The sequence below is a fragment of the Pristiophorus japonicus genome, chromosome 16, assembly GCF_044704955.1.
Source record: "Pristiophorus japonicus isolate sPriJap1 chromosome 16, sPriJap1.hap1, whole genome shotgun sequence".
NCBI classification, from domain to species: domain Eukaryota; kingdom Metazoa; phylum Chordata; class Chondrichthyes; family Pristiophoridae; genus Pristiophorus; species Pristiophorus japonicus.
This window is the reverse complement of record NC_091992.1, coordinates 1,484,642-1,510,762: the sequence shown is the minus strand read 5'-3', so window position 1 is coordinate 1,510,762 and position 26,121 is coordinate 1,484,642. Positions and strand designations below refer to the sequence as shown.

The 26,121-nt window shown below is 54.3% G+C and overlaps 1 protein-coding gene and 1 pseudogene across 1 annotated transcript in view; both read right to left on the bottom strand.

Moving 5' to 3' along the window:
* Window positions 1-26,121, bottom strand: part of LOC139226893 (breakpoint cluster region protein-like) — a 93,319-nt gene that overhangs the window by 55,115 nt on the left and 12,083 nt on the right. The window lies entirely within an intron of this gene.
* Window positions 5,249-9,326, bottom strand: LOC139226880 (collagen alpha-1(I) chain-like; annotated as a pseudogene).

Below are 26,121 nucleotides of genomic sequence, written 5' to 3'. Positions count from 1 at the left end.
TGATAGTGACAGACCTGTACCCACCAGTACTGTACCCCAGTGTTATACAGTGACAGACCTGTACCCACCAGTACTGTACCCCAGTGTTATAGTGACAGACTGTACCACCAGTACTGTACCCCAGTGTTATACAGTGACAGACCTGTACCCACCAGTACTGTACCCCAGTGTTATACAGTGACAGACCTGTACGCACCAGTACTGTACCCCAGTGTTATATAGTGACAGACCTGTACCCACCAGTACTGTACCCCAGTGTTATACAGTGACAGACCTGTACCCACCAGTACTGTACCCCAGTGTTATACAGTGACAGACCTGTACCCACCAGCACTGTACCCCAGTGTTATAGTGACAGACCTGTACCCACCAGTACTGTACCCCCGTGTTATACAGTGACAGACCTGTACCCACCAGTACTGTACCCCAGTGTTATACAGTGACAGACCTGTACCCACCAGTACTGCACCCCAGTGTTATACAGTGACAGACCTGTACCCACCAGTACTGTACCCTAGTGTTATACAGTGACAGACCTGTACCCCGCAGTACTGTACCCCAGTGTTATAGTGACAGACCTGTACCCACCAGTACTGTACCCCAGTGTTATAGTGACAGATCTGTACCCCGCAGTACTGTACCCCAGTGTTATACAGTGACAGACCTGTACCCACCAGTACTGTACCCCAGTGTTATACAGTGACAGACCTGTACCCAAAGGTACTGTACCCAGTGTTATACAGTGACAGACCTGTACCCACCAGTACTGTATCCCAGTGTTATACAGTGACAGACCTGTACCCACCAGTACTGTACCCCAGTGTTATACAGTGACAGACCTGTACCCACCAGTACTGTACCCAGTTATACAGTGACAGACCTGCACTCACCAGTACTGTACCCCAGTGTTATAGTGACAGACCTGTACCCACCAGTACTGTACCCCAGTGTTATACAGTGACAGACCTGTACCCACCAGTACTGTACCCCAGTGTTATACACTGACAGACCTGTACCCACCAGTACTGTACCCCAGTGTTATACAGTGACAGACCTGTACCCACCAGTACTGTACCCCAGTTATATACAGTGACAGACCTGTACCCACCAGTACTGTACCCCAGTGTTATAGTGACAGACCTGTACCCACCAGTACTGTACCCCAGTGTTATAGTGACAGACCTGTACCCACCAGTACTGTACCCCAGTGTTATAGTGACAGACCTGTACCCACCAGTACTGTACCCCAGTGTTATACCGTGACAGACCTGCACCCACCAGTACTGTACCCCAGTGTTATAGTGACAGACCTGTACCCACCAGTACTGTACCCCAGTGTTATAGTGACAGACCTGTACCCGCCAGTTCTGTACCCCAGTGTTATAGTGGCAGACCTGTACCCACCAGTACTGTACCCCAGTGTTATACAGTGACAGACCTGTACCCACCAGTACTGTACCCCAGTGTGATAGTGACAGACCTGTACCCACCAGTACTGTACCCCAGTGTTATACAGTGACAGACCTGTACCCACCAGTACTGTACCCCAGTGTTATAGTGACAGACTGTACCACCAGTACTGTACCCCAGTGTTATACAGTGACAGACCTGTACCCACCAGTACTGTACCCCAGTGTTATACAGTGACAGACCTGTACGCACCAGTACTGTACCCCAGTGTTATATAGTGACAGACCTGTACCCACCAGTACTGTACCCCAGTGTTATACAGTGACAGACCTGTACCCACCAGTACTGTACCCCAGTGTTATACAGTGACAGACCTGTACCCACCAGCACTGTACCCCAGTGTTATAGTGACAGACCTGTACCCACCAGTACTGTACCCCCGTGTTATACAGTGACAGACCTGTACCCACCAGTACTGTACCCCAGTGTTATACAGTGACAGACCTGTACCCACCAGTACTGCACCCCAGTGTTATACAGTGACAGACCTGTACCCACCAGTACTGTACCCTAGTGTTATACAGTGACAGACCTGTACCCCGCAGTACTGTACCCCAGTGTTATAGTGACAGACCTGTACCCACCAGTACTGTACCCCAGTGTTATAGTGACAGATCTGTACCCCGCAGTACTGTACCCCAGTGTTATACAGTGACAGAGCTGTACCCACCAGTACTGTACCCCAGTATTATACAGTGACAGACCTGTATCCACCAGTACTGTACCCGTGTTATACAGTGACAGACCTGTGCCCACCAGTACTGTACCCCAGTGTTATACAGTGACAGACCTGTACCCACCAGTACTGTACCCCAGTGTTATACGATGACAGGCCTGTACCCCAGTGTTATACAGTGACAGACCTGTACCCACCAGTACTGTACCCCAGTATTATACAGTGACAGACCTGTACCCACCAGTACTGTACCCCAGTGTTATAGTGACAGACGTGTACCCACCAGTACTGTACCCCAGTGTTATACAGTGACAGACCTGTACCCACCAGTACTGTACCCCAGTGTTATACAGTGACAGACCTGTACCCACCAGTACTGTACCCCAGTGTTATACAGTGACAGACCTGTACCTACCAGTACTGTACCCCAGTGTTATAGTGACAGACCTGTACCCACCAGTACTGTACCCCAGTGTTATAGTGACAGACCTGTACCCACCAGTACTGCACCCCAGTGTTATAATGACAGACCTGTACCCACCAGTACTGTACCCCAGTGTTATACAGTGACAGACCTGTACCCACCATTACTGTACCCCAGTGTTATACAGTGACAGACCTGTACCCACCAGTACTGTACCCCAGTGTTATACAGTGACAGACCTGTACCCACCAGTACTGTACCCCAGTGTTATAGTGACAGACCTGTACCCACCAGTACTGTACCCCAGTGTTATAGTTACAGACCTGTACCCACCAGTACTGTACCCCAGTGTTATACAGTGACAGACCTGTACCCACCAGTACTGTACCCCAGTGTTATACAGTGACAGACCTGTACCCACCAGTACTGTACCCCAGTGTTATACAGTGACAGACCTGTACCCACCAGTACTGTACCCGTGTTATACAGTGACAGACCTGTACCCACCAGTACTGTACCATAGTGTTAAACAGTGACAGACCTGTACCCACCAGTACTGTACCCCAGTGTTATACAGTGACAGACCTGTACCCACCAGTACTGTACCCAGTGTTATACAGTGACAGACCTGTACCCACCAGTACTGTACCCCAGTGTTATACAGTGACAGACCTGTACCCACCAGTACTGTACCCCAGTGTTATACAGTGACAGACCTGTACCCACCAGTACTGTACCCCAGTGTTATACAGTGACAGACCTGTACTGTACCCCAGTGTTATACAGTGACAGACCTGTACCCACCAGTACTGTACCCCAGTGTTATACAGTGACAGACCTGTACCCACCAGTACTTTACCCCAGTGTTATACAGTGACAGACCTGTACCCACCAGTACTGTACCCCAATGTTATACAGTGACAGACCTGTACCCACCAGTACTGTACCCCAGTGTTATACAGTGACAGACCTGTACCCACCAGTACTGTACCTCAGTGTTATACAGTGACAGACCTGTACCCACCAGTACTGTACCCCAGTGTTATACAGCTACAGACCTGTACCCACCAGTACTGTACCATAGTGTTAAACAGTGACAGACCTGTACCCACCAGTACTGTACCCCAGTGTTTATAGTGTGACAGACCTGTATCCACCAGTACTGTACCCCAGTGTTTATAGTGTGACAGACCTGTACCCCCCAGTACTGTACCCCAGTATTATACAGTGACAGACCTGTACCCACCAGTACTGTACCCCAGTGTTATACAGTGACAGACCTGTACCCACCAGTACTGTACCCCAGTGTTATACAGTGACAGACCTGTACCCACCTGTACTGTACCCCAGTGTTATACAGTGACAGACCTGTACCCACCAGTACTGTACCCCAGTGTTACACAGTGACAGACCTGTACCCACCAGTACTGTAACCCAGTGTTATACAGTGACAGACCTGTACCCACCAGTACTGTACCCCCGTGTTATACAGTGACAGACCTGTACCCACCAGTACTGTACCCCAGTGTTATACAGTGACACACCTGTACCCACCACTGTTGCCAGTGATGTGTTGCAATGGTTGTTTATAACACCTTTTGGAAAGATGTGGAGAATGAGGCACTCGCATAGTTCTACTCACTGGGGACCAGACACAAACAGCCAGGCATAGATCAACAGGGAGAGAGAGAGGGAGAGACACAGACAGAGAGAGAGGGAGAGACACAGAGAGAGAGAGGGAGAGACACAGAGAGAGAGAGAGGGAGAGACACAGAGAGAGGGAGAGACACAGAGAGAGAGAGGGAGAGACACAGAGAGAGAGAGGGAGAGACACAGAGAGAGAGGGAGGGAGAGACACAGAGAGAGGGAGAGACACAGAGAGAGGGAGGGAGAGACACAGAGAGAGGGAGAGACACAGAGAGAGGGAGGGAGAAAGACAGAGAGAGGGAGGGAGAAAGACAGAGAGAGGGAGGGAGAAAGACAGAGAGAGGGAGGGAGAAAGACAGAGAGAGGGAGGGAGAAAGACAGAGAGAGGGAGGGAGAAAGACAGAGAGAGGGAGGCAGAGAGACAGAGAGAGGGAGGCAGAGAGAGAGACAGAGACGCACGCGCGCACAGACACACAGACTACACAGACACACAGACACACAACAGACACACAACAGACACACAGACACACAACAGACACACAACAGACACACAACAGACACACAACAGACACACAACAGACACACAGACGACGTACTGCTGTAGAGAGTGTCGATCCACGAGAGTTGAGGCAGCCCATGATGGCTGAGTGGCTCCATGTTCGCCGGTGTTTTCCCTCAGTGTTGGAGCAGCTGCTCAGCGCACAGCACAGGCTGAAGGGAAGGGAGCGATCATCGGGGAAGAGAGAGCAGGTCGGCAGCCAGGAGTGTGAGCAGGAGGAGCAGGCGGGCTGGATCTCCGAGGCTCAGCAACAAAGCCAAGCGACAGCTGCTGCCAGGCAGGGCCTGGTGACAGGCTGGTGGTAAACAATGGAAGTGCCGTCTCCCGCAACAATCCACTGCAGGCAATCCATCAAAGGGCAGCGATCGGGGACTAAGCTGCTCTCTCAGTAACAGGCTCAGTAAGCTGAGTGAAGCAGGGCTGATGTGAAGTGTAGCAGCAGCGAACTCACTCGATCAGAGAGCAGAGCAGCTCACACAGGGTCCGAGCCGCAGTCGGTCACAACAGGCTGTGCGCCCAGCAGCACAGACGGGTAAAGCCATTTGAAATGCAAATCAGCACTGCACTGCTCCACACCACTGCACCCCCCTCGCACACTCACCCCTCGCACACTCACACCGCCCCTCGCACACTCACACCGCCCCTCGCACACTCACACTCACACCGCCCCTCGCACACTCACACCGCCCCTCGCACACTCACACTCACACCTACCCTCGCACACTCACACTCACACTCACACCAACCCTCGCACACTCACACCGCCCCTCGCACACTCACACCGCCCCTCGCACACTCACACCGCCCCTCGCACACTCACACTCACACCTACCCTTGCACACTCACACTCACACCGCCCCTCGCACACTCACACCGCCCCTCGCACACTCACACTCACACCGCCCCTCGTACAGCCCCTCGCTCGCTCACCGCCCCTCGCACACTGTGGGGAGGGGAGGGACTGACTGCTCTGTCTATCTTCCTTCACTCTATGCCTCTGGGTTCCCGGCTGTATGACAGACACCGGTGACCAGAGGCCAGTTGAAGCGCCAAAGCTGTTCAGTAATTTGCCGCAATATCGCGAGTGGGAGAGGCGTTCCCAGCGATGTCCTCACCACTGTTTGAGCCACCTCGTCGTTACCCTTGAATCCTGACACACTTTCCTCTCCTCCCACTCATTCCTCTCGCCCCTCGGTCCTCATTCCTCTCACCCCTCACCCCCTCGGTCCTCTCACCCCCCTCGGTCCCATCGCCCCCTCGGTCCTCTCGGTCCCCTCGGTCCTCTCGGTCCCATCGCCCCCTCGGTCCTCTCGGTCCCCTCGCCCCCCTCGGTCCCCTCGCCCCCCTCGGCCCTCTCGATCCTCTCACCCCCCTCGGTCCCATCGCTCCTCTCACCCCCCTCGGTCCTCTCGCCCCTCTCGCCCCTCTCGCCCCTCTCGGTCCTCTCGGTCCTCTCGGTCCTCTCGGTCCTCTCGGTCCTCTCGGTCCCCTCGCCCCATCGGTCCTCTCGGTCCTCTCGCCCCTCTCGGTCCCATCGCTCCTCTCACCCCCCTCGGTCCTCTCGCCCCTCTCGCCCCTCTCGCCCCTCTCGCCCCTCTCGGTCCTCTCGGTCCTCTCGGTCCCATCGCCCCCTCGGTCCTCTCGGTCCCCTCGCCCCTCTCGGTCCTCTCGGTCCCATCGCCCCCTCGGTCCTCTCGCCCCCCTCGGTCCTCTCGCTCCTCTCGCCCCTCTCGCCCCTCTCGCCCCCCTCGGTCCTCTCGGTCCAATCGCCCCTCTCGGTCCTCTCGGTCCAATCGCCCCCCTCGGTCCTCTCGGTCCAATCGCCCCCCTCGGTCCTCTCGGTCCAATCGCCCCCCTCGGTCCTCTCGCCCCTCTCGGTCCTCTCGCCCCCCTCGGTCCTCTCGCCCCTCTCGGTCCTCTCGCCCCTCTCGCCCCCCTCGGTCCTCTCGGTCCTCTCGCCCCCCTCGGTCCTCTCGGTCCAATCGCCCCCCTCGGTCCTCTCGCCCCTCTCGGTCCTCTCGCCCCTCTCGGTCCTCTCGCCCCTCTCGGTCCTCTCGGTCCTCTCGCCCCTCTCGCCCCCCTCGCCCCTCTCGGTCCTCCTCTCGCCCCTCTCGGTCCTCTCGCCTCTCTCGCCCCCCTCGGTCCTCTCGGTCCTCTCGCCCCTCTCGGTTCTCTCGCCCCCCTCGGCCCTCTCGCCCCTCTCGGTCCTCTCGCCCCTCTCACCCCTCTCACCCCTCTCGGTCCTCTCACCCCCCTCGGTCCCATCGCTCCTCTCGCCCCTCTCGGTCCTCTCGCCCCTCTCGGCCCTCTCGCCCCTCTCGCCCCTCTCGCCCCTCTCACCCCTCTCACCCCTCTCACCCCTCTCACCCCTCTCACCCCTCTCACCCCTCTCACCCCTCTCGGTCCTCTCACTCCCCTCGGTCCCATCGCTCCTCTCGCCCCTCTCACCCCTCTCACCCCTCTCGGTCCTCTCGGTCCTCTCGGTCCTCTCACCCCCTCGGTCCCATCGCTCCTCTCGCCCCTCTCGCCCTCGGTCCCATCGTTCCTCTCGCCCCTCTCGCCCCTCTCGGTCCTCTCACCCCCTCGGTCCCATCGCTCCTCTCGCCCCTCTCGCCCTCGGTCCCATCGCTCCTCTCGCCCCTCTCGCCCTCGGTCCCATCGCGCCTCTCACACCTCTCGCCCCTCTCGCCCCTCTCGGTCCTCTCGCCCCTCTCGCCCCTCTCGCCCCTCTCGCCCTCGGTCCCATCGCCCCTCTCGCCCTCGGTCCCATCGCTCCTCTCGCCCCTCTCGGTCCTCTCACCCCCCTCGGTCCCATTGCTCCTCTCGCCCCTGGTCCCATCGCTCCTCTCGCCCCTCTCGGTCCTCTCGGTCCTCTCGCCCCTCTCGCCCCTCTCGGTCCTCTCGGTCCTCTCGGTCCTCTCGGTCCTCTCGGTCCTCTCGGTCCTCTCGGTCCCCTCGCCCCATCGGTCCTCTCGGTCCTCTCGCCCCTCTCGGTCCCATCGCTCCTCTCACCCCCCTCGGTCCTCTCGCCCCTCTCGCCCCTCTCGCCCCTCTCGCCCCTCTCGCCCCTCTCGCCCCTCTCGGTCCTCTCGGTCCTCTCGGTCCCATCGCCCCCTCGGTCCTCTCGGTCCCCTCGCCCCTCTCGGTCCTCTCGGTCCCATCGCCCCCTCGGTCCTCTCGCCCCCCTCGGTCCTCTCGCTCCTCTCGCCCCTCTCGCCCCTCTCGCCCCCCTCGGTCCTCTCGGTCCAATCGCCCCTCTCGGTCCTCTCGGTCCAATCGCCCCCCTCGGTCCTCTCGGTCCAATCGCCCCCCTCGGTCCTCTCGGTCCAATCGCCCCCCTCGGTCCTCTCGCCCCTCTCGGTCCTCTCGCCCCCCTCGGTCCTCTCGCCCCTCTCGGTCCTCTCGCCCCTCTCGCCCCCCTCGGTCCTCTCGGTCCTCTCGCCCCCCTCGGTCCTCTCGGTCCAATCGCCCCCCTCGGTCCTCTCGCCCCTCTCGGTCCTCTCGCCCCTCTCGGTCCTCTCGCCCCTCTCGGTCCTCTCGGTCCTCTCGCCCCTCTCGCCCCCCTCGCCCCTCTCGGTCCTCCTCTCGCCCCTCTCGGTCCTCTCGCCTCTCTCGCCCCCCTCGGTCCTCTCGGTCCTCTCGCCCCTCTCGGTTCTCTCGCCCCCCTCGGCCCTCTCGCCCCTCTCGGTCCTCTCGCCCCTCTCACCCCTCTCGGTCCTCTCACCCCCCTCGGTCCCATCGCTCCTCTCGCCCCTCTCGGTCCTCTCGCCCCTCTCGGCCCTCTCGCCCCTCTCACCCCTCTCACCCCTCTCACCCCTCTCACCCCTCTCACCCCTCTCGGTCCTCTCACTCCCCTCGGTCCCATCGCTCCTCTCGCCCCTCTCACCCCTCTCACCCCTCTCACCCCTCTCGGTCCTCTCGGTCCTCTCGGTCCTCTCACCCCCTCGGTCCCATCGCTCCTCTCGCCCCTCTCGCCCTCGGTCCCATCGCTCCTCTCGCCCCTCTCGCCCCTCTCGGTCCTCTCACCCCCTCGGTCCCATCGCTCCTCTCGCCCCTCTCGCCCTCGGTCCCATCGCTCCTCTCGCCCCTCTCGCCCTCGGTCCCATCGCGCCTCTCACACCTCTCGCCCCTCTCGCCCCTCTCGCCCCTCTCGCCCCTCTCGCCCTCGGTCCCATCGCCCCTCTCGCCCTCGGTCCCATCGCTCCTCTCGCCCCTCTCGGTCCTCTCACCCCCCTCGGTCCCATTGCTCCTCTCGCCCCTCTCGCCCCTGGTCCCATCGCTCCTCTCGCCCCTCTCGGTCCTCTCGGTCCTCTCGCCCCTCTCGCCCCTCTCGGTCCTCTCGTCCCCCTCGCCCCTCTCGCCCCCCTCGGTCCTCTCGCCCCTCTCGCCCCTGGTCCCATCGCTCCTCTCGCCCCTCTCGGTCCCATCGCTCCTCTCGCCCCTCTCGGTCCTCTCACCCCCCTCGGTCCCATTGCTCCTCTCGCCCCTCTCGGTCCTCTCACCCCCCTCGGTCCCATTGCTCCTCTCGCCCCTCTCGCCCCTGGTCCCATCGCTCCTCTCGCCCCTCTCGGTCCTCTCGGTCCTCTCGCCCCTCTCGCCCCTCTCGGTCCTCTCGCCCCCCTCGGTCCTCTCGCCCCTCTCGTCCCCCTCGGTCCTCTCGCCCCCCTCGCCCCCCTCGGTCCTCTCGCCCCCCTCGCCCCCCTCGGTCCCCTCGGTCCTCTCGCCCCTCTCGCCCCTCTCGGTCCTCTCGGTCCTCTCGCCCCCCTCGCCCCTCTCGCCCCTCTCGCCCCTCTCGCCCCTCTCGCCCCTCTCGCCCCTCTCGGCCCTCTCGGTTCTCTCGGCCCTCTCGCCCCTCTCGCCCCTCTCGGTCCTCTCGCCCCTCTCGGTCCTCTCGGTCCTCTCTCTTTTCCTCCCATTGCTCTCTCCTGTCATCCGCACTCCCAGCTTGTGGTCTCGATGGTAAAGGTTTTCAAGCCCTTCCTGCAAACATTTTTGACCCTGAGCACAGCAGCCTTGAAACAGAACGGCCCATCTTCTGCCCAAGACACATAACCAAAGCACCGAGCAGTCTGTCTTTCACAAATGTTATTAAACTTGGTGACATTGGCTGCTGCGGTAATCTGGGGTCAGACACTCTGTAGTCCCGCTGGATACCGAGAATATGGCAGAGGACAGGCGTGGACCTTTACTGTGTCTCGTGCCCCAGGTCCTGGCGACAGACTGCAGTGGGCCCAGGGCACAGGGTGTATATCCACAGGCTCCCCACGAGCTCCCCCCAGGGCACCGGCCAAACATAGAGGTCGAGGCCGAATGAAAGCGCTTCAGTGGTTCACACACACACAGAAAGTGTAAAAAGCCTCCAGACATTTTAATCTAAATTTGTTGAACCAGGCAGTGTGACCACAACCAATCATCGGTCCTGTCCACAGACCGGCAGAAGCCCCCTCTCACCCTCCCCCCGAGCCAGGGGACCTGGTGCCTCTGATCCCAGTCCACGGAGAGGGCCACAGACCCCAGGGAACAGCCACTCAACAACAAAGACCGCTTGACACAGAGCAAGGAGTCCCCAGCCCGTTACACAGCCCGTTACACAGCCCGTTACACAGCCCGTTACACAGCGAGCACAGACCCTGGGCCATTACCCAACAGGTGCTGTCCTGCCAGGCCCGACAGTTTCCCCATCAACCAGCCGATCCACACTGACCAGGAGGGGCACCGTCAGCGCAGAGCTCAGGAAACCCAGTCAGTGTCCAGCTATACCCCATCATATACACGGGGACCGCTGGTCTCGACAATGTACACGGGGACCGCTGGTCGCTACAATAGACACGGGGACCGCTGGTCTCCACAATATACACGGGGACCGCTGGTCTCCACAATATACACGGGGACCGCTGGTCTCCACAATATGCACGGGGACTGCTGGTCTCCACAATGTGCACGGGGACCGCTGGTCTCCACAATGTGCACGGGGACCGCTAGTCTCTACAATGTGCACGGGGACCGCTGGTCGCTACAATAGACACGGGGACCGCTGGTCTCCACAATGTACACGGGGACCGCTGGTCTCCACAATGTACACGGGGACCGCTGGTCTCCACAATGTGCACGGGGACCGCTGGTCTCCACAATGTGCACGGGGACCGCTGGTCTCCACAATGTGCACGGGGACTGCTGGTCTCCACAATGTACACGGGGACCGCTGGTCTCCACAATGTACACGGGGACCGCTGGTCTCCACAATGTGCACGGGGACCGCTGGTCTCCACAATGTGCACGGGGACTGCTGGTCTCCACAATGTACACGGGGACCGCTGGTCTCCACAATGTACACGGGGACCGCTGGTCTCCACAATGTGCACGGGGACCGCTGGTCTCCACAATGTGCACGGGGACCGCTGGTCGCTACAATGTGCACGGGGACCGCTAGTCTCTACAATATGCACGGGGACCGCTAGTCTCTACAATGTGCACGGGGACCGCTAGTCTCTACAATGTGCACGGGGACCGCTAGTCTCTACAATGTACACGGGGACCGCTAGTCTCGACAATATGCACGGGGACCGCTAGTCTCGACAATATGCACGGGGACCGCTAGTCTCTACAATATGCACGGGGACTGCTAGTCTCTACAATGTGCACGGGGACCGCTAGTCTCTACAATATGCACGGGGACCGCTAGTCTCTACAATATGCACGGGGACTGCTAGTCTCCACAATATGCACGGGGACTGCTAGTCTCCACAATATGCACGGGGACTGCTAGTCTCCACAATATGCACGGGGACTGCTAGTCTCCACAATATGCACGGGGACTGCTAGTCTCCACAATATGCACGGGGACTGCTAGTCTCCACAATATGCACGGGGACCGCTAGTCTCTACAATGTACACGGGGACCGCTAGTCTCTACAATGTACACGGGGACTGCTAGTCTCTACAATATGCACGGGGACTGCTAGTCTCGACAATGTACACGGGGACCGCTAGTCTCTACAATGTACACGGGGACCAAAGTCTCTACAATGTACACGGGGACTGCTAGTCTCTACAATATGCACGGGGACTGCTAGTCTCCACAATATGCACGGGGACTGCTAGTCTCCACAATATGCACGGGGACTGCTAGTCTCGACAATATACACGGGGACTGCTAGTCTCTACAATGTACACGGGGACTGCTAGTCTCTACAATATGCACGGGGACTGCTAGTCTCGACAATGTACACGGGGACCGCTAGTCTCGACAATGTACACGGGGACCGCTAGTCTCTACAATGTACACGGGGACTGCTAGTCTCTACAATGTACACGGGGACTGCTAGTCTCGACAATATGCACGAGGACTGCTAGTCTCGACAATGTACACGGGGACCGCTAGTCTCTACAATGTACACGGGGACCGCTAGTCTCTACAATGTACACGGGGACTGCTAGTCTCTACAATGTACACGGGGACCGCTAGTCTCTACAATGTACACGGGGACCGCTAGTCTCTACAATGTACACGGGGACTGCTAGTCTCTACAATGTACACGGGGACTGCTAGTCTCTACAATGTACACGGGGACTGCTAGTCTCTACAATGTACACGGGGACTGCTAGTCTCGACAATATACACGGGGACTGCTAGTCTCGACAATATACACGGGGACTGTTAGTCTCGACAATATACACGGGGACTGCTAGTCTCGACAATATACACGGGGACTGCTAGTCTCTACAATATGCACGGGGACTGCTAGTCTCGACAATATGCACGGGGACTGCTAGTCTCCACAATATGCACGGGGACTGCTAGTCTCGACAATGTACACGGGGACCGCTAGTCTCGACAATGTACACGGGGACTGCTAGTCTCGACAATATGCACGAGGACTGCTAGTCTCGACAATGTACACGGGGACCACTAGTCTCTACAATGTACACGGGGACCGCTAGTCTCTACAATGTACACGGGGACTGCTAGTCTCGACAATGTACACGGGGACCGCTAGTCTCTACAATGTACACGGGGACTGCTAGTCTCTACAATATGCACGGGGACTGCTAGTCTCGACAATGTACACGGGGACCGCTAGTCTCTACAATGTACATGGGGACTGCTAGTCTCGACAATATACACGGGGACTGCTAGTCTCGACAATATGCACGGGGACTGCTAGTCTCGACAATATACACGGGGACTGCTAGTCTCAACAATATACACAGGGATCTGGTCTTGCCAATCTCCTCTCCGTACAGCTTCCCACCCCCAGCGCTGACCCTGTGGACACAGGCAGTGGATCAGCATCACCCAGCCTCTCCATATGTCCCTCCAGAATGTCCGTTCCCCTGCGACCAAGGCCCTTGCCATCCATGAGCTTATTGTGGATGATTGCATCGACATCATGGCCCTGACGGAAACCTGGTTGAGGGGCGATGACACCTTCCCCCTAAATGAAGCCTCCCCACCTGGCTACGCCTTCCACCACTTTCCCCGCCCAGACCACCATGGTGGAGGTGTGGCTCTCATCACCAAATCACACCATGGTCTGTCCCGACACTTTCTCCTCCTTTGGGCATCTCACCTTATTCCACCCCTCTCACCTCTCATTTAAAATCCTCGTTCTCTACCACCCAAGTACAAGAATTTATTACCGATATTTCTTCACTGCTTTCCTCCCACTGCCTCTGCACCGAGCGACTTCTCATCCTCGGGGATTTCAACCTCCGTCTCAATTCATCATTCTCTCTCTCTCCTCCCTCCAATCCTCCCTTAATCTCTCCTTCCATGTAAACTCCCCAACCCATTTTCACGGACACACCTTGACCTTGCCATCTCTCGTGGCCTCGCTAATCCCATCGTGTCAATCACAGATAAGGCCATCTCTGACCACTTCCTCTATCACTCCACACCCCCCAACACTGCCTGGTTCCATTCTTCTCCATCTAATCGTAGCCAATCAATCTCCTGCAACGGCTTCTCTTCCCGCCCCCTCATCGCTACCTCTGGTGTCCCCCAAGGTTCTACCCTTGGCCCCTCCTATTCCTCATCTACATGTTGCCCCTTGGTGACATCATCCGGAAACACGGCGTCAGTTTCCACATGTACGCTGGTGACACCCAGCCCTACCTCACCACCACTTCTCTCGACCCCTACATGGTCTCTAAATTGTCAGACTGCTTGTCCGACATCCAGTTCTGGATTAGCAGAAATTTTCTCCAATTGAAATTTGGAAAGACTGAAGCCATTGTCTTCGGTCCCCGCCATAAACTCCGTTCCCCAGACACTGACTCCATCCCTCTCCCCAACTCCTGTCTGAGGCTGAACCAGACTGTTCACAACCTCGGTGTTATATTTGACCCTGAAATGAGCTTTTGACCATAAATCCACAGCATAACTAAGACTGCCTATTTCCACCTCTGTAACATCGTCCGTCTCCGCCTTTGCCTCAGCTCATCTGCTGCTGAAACCCTCATCCACGCGTTTGTTACTGCGAGACTTGACTATTCTAACACACTCCTGGCTGGCCTCCCACATTCTACCCTATGTAAACTAGAGGTGATCCAAAACTCGGCTGCCCCCGTGTCCTAACTCGCACCAAGACCCGCTCACCCATCACCCCCTGTGCTCACTGATCCGTGTCCTAACTCGCACCGAGACCCACTCACCCATCACGCCCTGTGCTCACTGATCCGTGTCCTAACTCGCACCGAGACCCGCTCACCCATCACCCCCTGTGCTCGCTGCCCCGTGTCCTAACTCGCACCGAGACCCACACACCCATCACCCCCTGTGCTCACTGCCCCGTGTCCTAACTCGCACCGAGACCCACTCACCCATCACCCTCTGTGCTCACTGATCCGTGTCCTAACTCGCACCGAGTCCCACACACCCTTCACCCCTGAGCTCACTGACCCGTGTCCTAACTCGCACCGAGTCCCACACACCCTTCACCCCTGAGCTCACTGACCTGTGTCCTAACTCGCACCGAGTCCCACACACCTATCACCCCCTGTGCCCCGTGTCCTAACTCACACCGAGTCCCGCTCACCCATCACCCCCCGTGCCCCGTGTCCTAACTCACACCGAGTCCCGCTCACCCATCACCCCCCGTGTTCACTGACCTACATTGGCTCCCAGTTAAGCAACGTCTCGATTTCAAAATTCTCATTTTTGTTTTCAAATCCCTCCATGGCCCTCGCCCCTCCCGATCTCTGTAATCTCCTCCAGCACCCCCCCACCCCCCCACACCACCACTCCAACGCACCCCCCCCTCCAACGCACCCACCCCCCACCCACACCCCTCCCCCCTCGTCCCACACTCGCCCCCCCCCCCACACCCACACTCCCCCCCCCCCCTCCCGGCCCACACTCGCTCCCGGCCCACACTCGCCCCCCCCCCCCCCACACCCACACTCCCCCCCCCCCTCCCGGCCCACACTCGCCCCCCCCCCCGCCACACCCACACTCCCCCCCCCCCCCACACCCCCGAGAGAGCTGCACTCCTCTAATTCTGCCCTCCAGAACATCCCTGATTATAATCGCTCCACCATCGATGGCCGTGCCTTCTGTTGCTGGGCCCCAAGCTCTGGAACTCCCTCCCTAAACCTCTCCGCTTTTCTCGTTCCTCTTTCCTCCTTCAAGATGCTCCTTAAAACCGAGCTCTTTGACCAAGTTCACCTGCGCTAAATTCTACTTATGCGGCTCAGTGCCAAATTGTTTTATCTCATAACACTCCTATAAAGCGCCTTGGGACATGTCACTGCATTAAAGGGGTTCTATAAATACAAGCTGCTTTTGTTATGTAGGAGTTATCATGGTCAAACCTGATTCTATTTTTTCCTAACATCCTGAAATGGAATTCCCAGTGTGATCAGGTGCAGGTCCCATTCCTGTTGGTTTCCTCACTAACCACAGGGAACTGAAGCAAAGTGTATCGCCCCACCCCAGGGATACGTTATTGCAGCAAAGACTGTGGTTTGACAGGGCTGTGTATCTCAGCTCAGTAGCAGATCCAGGCCGTTACCCTTCAGGGAGTGGAGCCTGATTTTTCCCCATTACAAATTTGAAGTACCTTTTCTTTGAACAGGAGCGGCATGTACGATCTGGGGGAGGGGGAGGGGGAGGGGGTGGGGGGCGAGGAAACTCTGAAGCTGCAGGACACACAAGGACAGCAGCACCTCTCTCACTGCACTGCAGCTGGACAACACATCACAGTTGCATCTGCAAATTCTGTGGTTATTATTGTTTAACAATGATTTGACTGGGTTGTGAAAAAGTGATAAAGGTCACTGCCGATCAGCCCACAAGTGTCGCATTAACTGCCGATTACAATCTGTGCGTCACGCATCAATGAGACGTCTCTGCGCTCCAGTGACCAACATCACCATACTCAACACACCCAGCGACAAACCAAATCTGGGCAAGTCCCACTGTGCAGGTTCACATAGGCTACTCCCCATGGCAACCGCCCACAGGCAAAGGGCTTTCACGAGCATCAAACAATATCCTTTTACGTCGCAAGTAAAGAATAGAAAAAGATAGGTGACAAGTCGCAATAAATTCCCTGAATAAACAGTGACTCTGTACAGTTAGTGAGTGACCCTTACCCTGAATAAACAGTGACTCTGTACAGTTACAGTGAGTGACCCTTACCCTTAATAAACAGTGACTGTACAGTTAGTGAGTGACCCTTACCCTGAATAAACAGTGACTCTGTACAGTTAGTGAGTGACCCTTACCCTGAATAAACAGTGACTCTGTACAGTTACACAGTGAGTGACCCTTACCCTGAATAAACAGTGACTGTACAGTTAGTGAGTGACCCTTACCCTGAATAAACAGTGACTCTGTACAGTTAGTGAGTGACCCTTACCCTGAATAAACAGTGACTCTGTACAGTTAGTGAGTGACCCTTACCCTGAATAAACAGTGTCTCTGTACAGTTAGTGAGTGACCCTTACCCTGAATAAACAGTGACTCTGCACAGTTACAGTGAGTGACCCTTACCCTGAATAAACAGTGACTCTGTACAGTTACAGTGAGTGACCCTTACCCTGAATAAACAGTGACTCTGTACAGTTAGTGAGTGACCCTTACCCTGAATAAACAGTGTCTCTGTACAGTTAGTGAGTGACCCTTACCCTGAATAAACAGTGACTCTGTACAGTTAGTGAGTGACCCTTACCCTGAATAAACAGTGACTCTGTACAGTTAGTGAGTGACCCTTACCCTGAATAAACAGTGACTCTGTACAGTTACAGTGAGTGACCCTTACCCTGAATAAACAGTGACTCTGTACAGTTAGTGAGTGACCCTTACCCTGAATAAACAGTGACTCTGTACAGTTAGTGAGTGACCCTTACCCTGAATAAACAGTGACTGTACAGTTAGTGAGTGACCCTTACCCTGAATAAACAGTGACTGTACAGTTAGTGAGTGACCCTTACCCTGAATAAACAGTGACTCTGTACAGTTACAGTGAGTGACCCTTACCCTGAATAAACAGCGACTCTGTACAGTTACAGTGAGTGACCCTTACCCTGAATAAACAGTGACTGTACAGTTAGTGAGTGACCCTTACCCTGAATAAACAGTGACTCTGTACAGTTACACAGTGAGTGACCCTTACCCTGAATAAACAGTGACTCTGTACAGTTAGTGAGTGACCCTTACCCTGAATAAACAGTGACTCTGTACAGTTAGTGAGTGACCCCCACCCTGAATAAACAGTGACTCTGTACAGTTAGTGAGTGACCCTTACCCTGAATAAACAGTGACTCTGTACAGTTAGTGAGTGACCCATACCCTGAATAAACAGTGACTCTGTACAGTTACACAGTGAGTGACCCTTACCCTGAATAAACAGTGACTCTGTACAGTTAGTGAGTGACCCTTACCCTGAATAAACAGTGACTCTGTACAGTTAGTGAGTGACCCCTACCCTGAATAAACAGTGACTCTGTACAGTTAGTGAGTGACCCTTACCCTGAATAAACAGTGACTCTGTACAGTTAGTGAGTGACCCTTACCCTGAATAAACAGTGACTCTGTACAGTTAGTGAGTGACCCTTACCCTGAATAAACAGTGACTCTGTACAGTTACAGTGAGTGACCCTTACCCTGAATAAACAGTGACTCTGTACAGTTAGTGAGTGACCCTTACCCTGAATAAACAGTGACTTTGTACAGTTAGTGAGTGACCCTTAACCCTGAATAAACAGTGACTCTGTACAGTTAGTGAGTGACCCTTACCCTGAATAAACAGTGACTCTGTACAGTTAGTGAGTGACCCTTACCCTGAATAAACAGTGACTCTGTACAGTTAGTGAGTGACCCCTACCCTGAATAAACAGTGACTCTGTACAGTTAGTGAGTGACCCTTACCCTGAATAAACAGTGACTCTGTACAGTTAGTGAGTGACCCTTACCCTGAATAAACAGTGACTCTGTACAGTTAGTGAGTGACCCTTACCCTGAATAAACAGTGACTCTGTACAGTTACACAGTGAGTGACCCTTACCCTGAATAAACAGTGACTCTGTACAGTTAGTGAGTGACCCTTACCCTGAATAAACAGTGACTCTGTACAGTTACACAGTGAGTGACCCTTACCCTGAATAAACAGTGACTCTGTACAGTTAGTGAGTGACCCTTACCCTGAATAAACAGTGACTCTGTACAGTTAGTGAGTGACCCTTACCCTGAATAAACAGTGACTCTGTACAGTTAGTGAGTGACCCTTACCCTGAATAAACAGTGACTCTGTACAGTTACAGTGAGTGACCCTTACCCTGAATAAACAGTGACTCTGTACAGTTAGTGAGTGACCCCTACCCTGAATAAACAGTGACTCTGTACAGTTAGTGAGTGACCCTTACCCTGAATAAACAGTGACTCTGTACAGTTAGTGAGTGACCCTTACCCTGAATAAACAGTGACTCTGTACAGTTAGTGAGTGACCCCTACCCTGAATAAACAGTGACTCTGTACAGTTAGTGAGTGACCCTTAACCCTGAATAAACAGTGACTCTGTACAGTTAGTGAGTGACCCTTACCCTGAATAAACAGTGACTCTGTACAGTTAGTGAGTGACCCTTAACCCTGAATAAATAGTGACTCTGTACAGTTAGTGAGTGACCCTTACCCTGAATAAACAGTGACTCTGTACAGTTAGTGAGTGACCCTTACCCTGAATAAACAGTGACTCTGTACAGTTAGTGAGTGACCCTTACCCTGAATAAACAGTGACTCTGTACAGTTAGTGAGTGACCCTTACCCTGAATAAACAGTGACTCTGTACAGTTAGTGAGTGACCCTTAACCCTGAATAAACAGTGACTCTGTACAGTTAGTGAGTGACCCTTAACCCTGAATAAACAGTGACTCTGTACAGTTAGTGAGTGACCCTTACCCTGAATAAACAGTGACTCTGTACAGTTAGTGAGTGACCCCTACCCTGAATAAACAGTGACTCTGTACAGTTAGTGAGTGACCCTTACCCTGAATAAACAGTGACTCTGTACAGTTAGTGAGTGACCCTTACCCTGAATAAACAGTGACTCTGTACACTTAGTGAGTGACCCTTACCCTGAATAAACAGTGACTCTGTACAGTTAGTGAGTGACCCTTACCCTGAATAAACAGTGACTCTGTACAGTTAGTGAGTGACCCTTACCCTGAATAAACAGTGACTCTGTACAGTTAGTGAGTGACCCTTACCCTGAATAAACAGTGACTCTGTACAGTTACAGTGAGTGACCCTTACCCTGAATAAACAGTGACTCTGTACAGTTAGTGAGTGACCCCTACCCTGAATAAACAGTGACTCTGTACAGTTAGTGAGTGACCCTTACCCTGAATAAACAGTGACTCTGTACAGTTAGTGAGTGACCCTTACCCTGAATAAACAGTGACTCTGTACAGTTAGTGAGTGACCCCTACCCTGAATAAACAGTGACTCTGTACAGTTAGTGAGTGACCCTTAACCCTGAATAAACAGTGACTCTGTACAGTTAGTGAGTGACCCTTACCCTGAATAAACAGTGACTCTGTACAGTTAGTGAGTGACCCTTAACCCTGAATAAATAGTGACTCTGTACAGTTAGTGAGTGACCCTTACCCTGAATAAACAGTGACTCTGTACAGTTAGTGAGTGACCCTTACCCTGAATAAACAGTGACTCTGTACAGTTAGTGAGTGACCCTTACCCTGAATAAACAGTGACTCTGTACAGTTAGTGAGTGACCCTTACCCTGAATAAACAGTGACTCTGTACAGTTAGTGAGTGACCCTTAACCCTGAATAAACAGTGACTCTGTACAGTTAGTGAGTGACCCTTAACCCTGAATAAACAGTGACTCTGTACAGTTAGTGAGTGACCCTTACCCTGAATAAACAGTGACTCTGTACAGTTAGTGAGTGACCCCTACCCTGAATAAACAGTGACTCTGTACAGTTAGTGAGTGACCCTTACCCTGAATAAACAGTGACTCTGTACAGTTAGTGAGTGACCCTTACCCTGAATAAACAGTGACTCTGTACACTTAGTGAGTGACCCTTACCCTGAATAAACAGTGACTCTGTACAGTTAGTGAGTGACCCTTACCCTGAATAAACAGTGACTCTGTACAGGTTTAATTTTTCGTAGCCAATCTTTCCAATTCTTTGTCAGATCACAAACGCCAGAGGTCACCTTGCACACATCAAGGATCACCCTGCGCTAATGCTCTTAGCCAAAAGGCCTAGAGCCCAAGCACCGTTCCTGGAAGTACTGCAATACCAGGTTCGTGCCATGGAGGTGGATGGGTCAGCACCCCACACACCTCCTATTCCCGAACCCCCCCCCCCCCATCACCCTGAACCCCCGAGCTCCCCCGCAGAGCCCCGTGCCCCCCACCCTGTGAGGGTTGACTCCAGCCTCAGGGGTCTGTGACATGTGATGTGCGTGGGTTTGGAGATCACGGACCTTGTGTGAGGGAAGCAATCAGTCAGACTAGTTTCATTGTTGCGGTGTTCAATGGGAATTCCCAGCTGCAGTTTCCGGGTTAGCATGACAGTGAAGGTGAGGATTGGGGAGGAAGTGACATCTCTCGACTCGATGTATTAACCCCGAGGGTGCTGAATTATCAGAAGCAGCTCTGGGTGCTGCAACCCTGATCGAACCAGCACTGAAATGGCTCTCATCAAAAGTCACAAATGACATCCTTTGTGACCGTGACAAAGGTACACTATCCCTCCTTGACCTGTCTGCAGCCTTCGACACGGTTGGCCACTCCATCCTCCTCCAGCGCCTCTCCACCGTCGTCCAGCTGGGTGGGACTGCACTCGCCTGGTTCCATTCTTATCCATCTCATCGTAGCCAGAAAATCTCCTGCAATGGTTCTCTTCCCACCCCCGCATTGTTAACTCTGGTGTTCCCGAAGGATCTGTCCTTGGCCCCTCCTACTGCTCATCTACATGTTGCCCCTTGGTGACCTCCTCTGAAAACACAGAGTCAGTTTCCACATGTACACTGACGCACCCAGCGCTACCTCACCACCACTTCTCTCGACCCCTCCACGGTCTCTAAATTGTCACACTGCTTGTCCGACATCCAGTTCTGGATGAGCAGAAATTTTCTCCAATTGAATATTGGGAAGACCGAAGCCATTGTTTTCAGTCCCCGCCACAAACTCCGTTCCCTAGCCACTGACTCCATCCCCCTCCCCAACTCCTGTCTGAGGCTGAACCAGACTGTTCACAACCTTGGTGACATATTTGACCCTGAAATGAGCTTTTGACCACATATCCACAGCATAACTAAAACCGGTTATTTCCACCTCAGTAACATCGTCCGTCTCTGCCCCTGCCTCAGCTCATCCACTGCTGAAGCCCTCATCCATGCCTTTGTTACATTTAGACTTAATTATTCCAACACACTCCTGGCTGGCCTCCCACATTCTACCCTGGATAAACTAGAGATGATTCAAAACTCGTCTGCCCCATGGCCTAACTCGCACCAAGTCCCGCTCACCCATCACCCCCTGTGCTCACTGACCATGTCCTAACTCGCACCAAGTCCCGCTCACCCATCACCCCCTGTGCTCGCTGCCGTGTCCTAACCCGCACCAAGTCCTGCTTACCCATCACCCCCTTTGCTCGCTGCCCCGTGTCCTAACTTGCACCGAGTCCCGCTCACTGCCCAGTGTCCTAACTCGCACCGAGTCCTGCTCACCCATCACCCCCTGTGCTCACTGTCCCGTGTCCTAACTCGCACCGAGTCCCGCTCACCCATTACCCCCTGTGCTCACTGCCCAGTGTCCTAACTCGCACCGAGTCCTGCTCACCCATCACCCCCTGTGCTCGCTGACCTACATTGGCTTCCAGTTAAGCAACACCACGATTTCAAAGTTCTCATCCTTGTTTACAAATCCCTCCATGGCCTTGCCCCTCCCTATCTCTGTAAACTCTTCCAGCCCCACAACCTCCCCCGAAATGTCTGCACTCCTCTAATTCTGTCCCCTTGAGCATCCCTGATTATAATCACTCAACCATCGGTGGCCGTGCCTTCTGTTGCCTGGGCCCCAAACTCTGGAACTCCCTCCCTAAACCTCTCTGCCTCTTTTTCCTCCTTCAAGACACTCCTTAAAACCTACCTCTTTGACCAAGCACCTGTCCTAATTTCTCCTTATGGAGCTCGGTATCAAATTTTTATCTCATAATACACCTGTGATGCGCCTTGAGACATTTCACTGCGTTAACGGTGCTATATAAATACAAGTTGTTGTTGAAGAAGAATATTGAGAGATGAAGTGGGAAGGAGACGGAGAGTCAGGTGAACACCGGGTGAGGAGGAAGCTCTCACTATGTTGATTTAATGATGATGGGATCGCACAACCAGTGCCTACAACAACCATGTGGGGGTGTGGATTGTGACAGATGCGATTTAAATCCAGTCAGACTGGTTTTGTGTTTCAATCTGATCGACGTAAATAAAATTAAAACAAAACACCGCAGAAGATGAAAATGTGAATAATCTGGAAGCAGCACCAGGGGGAGGATGTCAGTCGATATTTCGGGAGGAAATGTTGTTCTCGGGAGAGCCTGATTGGCCCACTGTCTGACTTGTTCTCCACAGGCATCATCTCGCTGCTCAGTGTAGGCACATGTTTCTGATCCACTGCAGCAATTTACAGAAATAATCAACGTGCAGTTACTGCACCTTTAATGTCATGGGAGATTCAATAATAGCTTTCAAAAGGGAATTGGATAAATACTTGAAGGAAAATAAATTACAGGGCTGTGGGGAAAGAGCCGGGGGGGTGTGAGTGATTGAGCCACTCTCCCAAAGAGCCGGTACAGGCTCAATGGGCCGAATGGCCTCCTTCTGTGCTGTATCATTCTGTGATAAATGTCATAGTGAAACGTCCCAAAGCCTTTCACACGAACATTACCAAACACAAGTTGACACTGACCACATAAGGAGATATTGAGACAAGAGCTTAGTCAAAGAGGTCGGTTTTAGGAGCGTCTTAAAGGAGAAGGGAGAAGTCAAGAGGCTTAGGGGTTTAGGGAGAGAATTCCAGAGCTTGGGGCCTCAGCAGCTGAAGGCACGGCCGCCGATGGTGGGGCAAAGGAAATCGGAGTGTGCAAGAGGAAATTGGAGGAGCGCAGAGATCTCGGGGGGTTACTGGAAGTTGGGCAAAGCTGGGACCGGATACAGGAAGGAGCAGATGTGAAGTTCTAGTGTGCTGTGATGGCTCAGCCCACAGTACCCGGGCTGTGAGAATCGCCCGTCACCCAGTGTGGGGAAGGCCTTAGCATGCGATGGGGAACTGGCTAAACCTCACACACACAGGAGCTTGTGAGATTTGAAAACAAAGCTGTTCACACCATCAGATAAAGTTTCACTCGCAGACACCACACCGTCAGAAGCCGTGCTTCCTGTTGTCTCTCAGTGGATCAGCGCTGAATCTGAAGCATTTAATGTGAGCGATTCAGGCCTGCTAACAATCCGCTTACAATCCCACACACAGGATATGATGCTGTGAGCTCACACTACAAGAATGGCCCATAGGCCCCAGTGCAAACCATGTCCCACAGCAAAGCAGCACCTCAGGGCGCACACAGCAAGAGGGCAGTGAATGGAGGATCTTTGCTCGGGGCAGTGTACTGGGAGTGAGGGTGGGGTGGGGGCAGGGGTGAGGGGCAGAGATGGGGGTGGAGGTTGGGTGAGGGTGGGAGCTGGAGGTGAGGGCGGGGGCGAGTGCTGGGGGTGAGGGCAGAGGCTGGGGGGCTGAGGATGGTGGTAGGGCTGAGGGGTCGGGCGAGGCGCGAGGGAGAGAGGCAGGAGTCGAGAGAGGCAGCAGCCTATAAAAGGCTCAGCCGTCCGGGGAGCGTCGAGAGAGGCGGGAGTCGAGAGAGGCAGCGGCCTATAAAAGGCTCAGCAGTCCGGGGAGCGTCGAGAGAGGCGGGAGTCGAGAGAGGCAGCGGCCTATAAAAGGCTCAGCAGTCCGGGGAGCGTCGAGAGAGGCGGGAGTCGAGAGAGGCAGCGGCCTATAAAAGGCTCAGCAGTCCGGGGAGCGTCGAGAGAGGCGGGAGTCGAGAGAGGCGGGAGTCGAGAGAGACGTACCGGTGCAGCTCCAGCTGAGAGAAGTCAAAAAAGAAGTAGAAAGAAATCAAAAGGTGACGTCACAGCCAACGTGGTAAGTGATTGGCTGCTGATTGGTGAGTAGTTTTTCTTTTTCTTTATTAGTCAGTAACTTTTAACATTGTTGTCGGCAATTTAAGTGTATCTAAGGGTTAAGTCATGGCAGGACAGCTCGGTCACGTGATATGCTCCTCCTGTACCATGTGGGAACACAGGGACAACACCAGTGTCCCTGACGACGACATGTGCGGGAAGTGTGTCCACCTCCGGCTACTGACGGTCCGCGTTGCGGAGTTGGAGCTGAAGGTGGATTCACTCTGGAGCATCCACGATGCTGAGAATGACGTGAGTATCACGTGTAGCGAGTTGGTCTTACCGCAGGAGAAGGGTCCACAGCCAGCGAGGGAATGGAAGACCAGCAGGAAGAGTAGTGCAAGGAAGGTAGTGCAGGGGACCCTGTGGTCATCCCCCTGCAAAACAGATACACCGCTTTGAGTACTGTTGAGGGGGATGACTCATCAGGAGTGGGCAGCAGCAGCCAAGTTCATGGCACCGTGGCTGGCTCTGTTGCACAGGAGGGCAGGAAAAAGAGTGGGAGAGCGATAGTGATAGGGGATTCAATTGTAAGGGGAATAGATAGGCGTTTCTGCGGCCGCAACCGAGACTCCAGGATGGTATGTTGCCTCCCTGGTGCAAGGGTCAAGGATGTCTCGGAGCGGGTGCAGGACATTCTAAAAAGGGAGGGAGAACAGCCAGTTGTCGTGGTGCACGTTGGTACCAATGACATAGGTATAAAAAGGGATGAGTTCCTACGAAATGAATTTAAGGAGCTAGGAGCGAAATTAAAAAGTAGGACCTCAAAAGTAGTAATCTCGGGATTGCTACCAGTGCCACGTGCTAGTCAGAGTAGGAATCGCAGGATAGCTCAGATGAATACGTGGCTTGAGCAGTGGTGCAGCAGGGAGGGATTCAAATTACTGGGGCATTGGAACCGGTTCTGGGGGAGGTGGGACCAGTACAATCCGGACGGTCTGCACCTGGGCAGGACCGGAACCAATGTCCTCGGGGGAGTGTTTGCTAGTGCTGTTGGGGAGGAGTTAAATTAATATGGCAGGGGGATGGGAACCAATGCAGGGAGATAGAGGGAAACAAAAAGGAGGCAAAAACAAAAGACAGAAAGGAGATGAGGAAAAGTGGAGGGCAGAGAAACCCAAGGCAAAGAACAAAAAGGGCCATTGTACAGCAAAATTCTAAAAGGACAGAGGGTGTTAAGAAAACAAGCCTAAAGGCTTTGTGTCTTAATGCAAGGAGTATCCGCAATAAGGTGGATGAATTAACTGTGCAAATAGATGTTAACAAATATGATGTGATTGGGATTACGGAGACTTGGCTCCAGGATGAGCAGGGCTGGGAACTCAACATCCAGGGGTATTCAACATTCAGGAAGGATAGAATAAAAGGAAAAGGAGGTGGGGTAGCATTGCTGGTTAAGGAGGAGATTAAGGCAATAGTTAGGAAGGACATTAGCTTGGATGATGTGGAATCTATATGGGTAGAGCTGCAGAACACCAAAGGGCAAAAAACATTAGTGGGAGTTGTGTACAGACCTCCAAACAGTAGTAGTGATGTTGGGGAGGGCATCAAACAGGAAATTAGGGGTGCGTGCAATAAAGGTGCAGCAGTTATAATGGGTGACTTTAATATGCACATAGATTGGGCTAACCAAACTG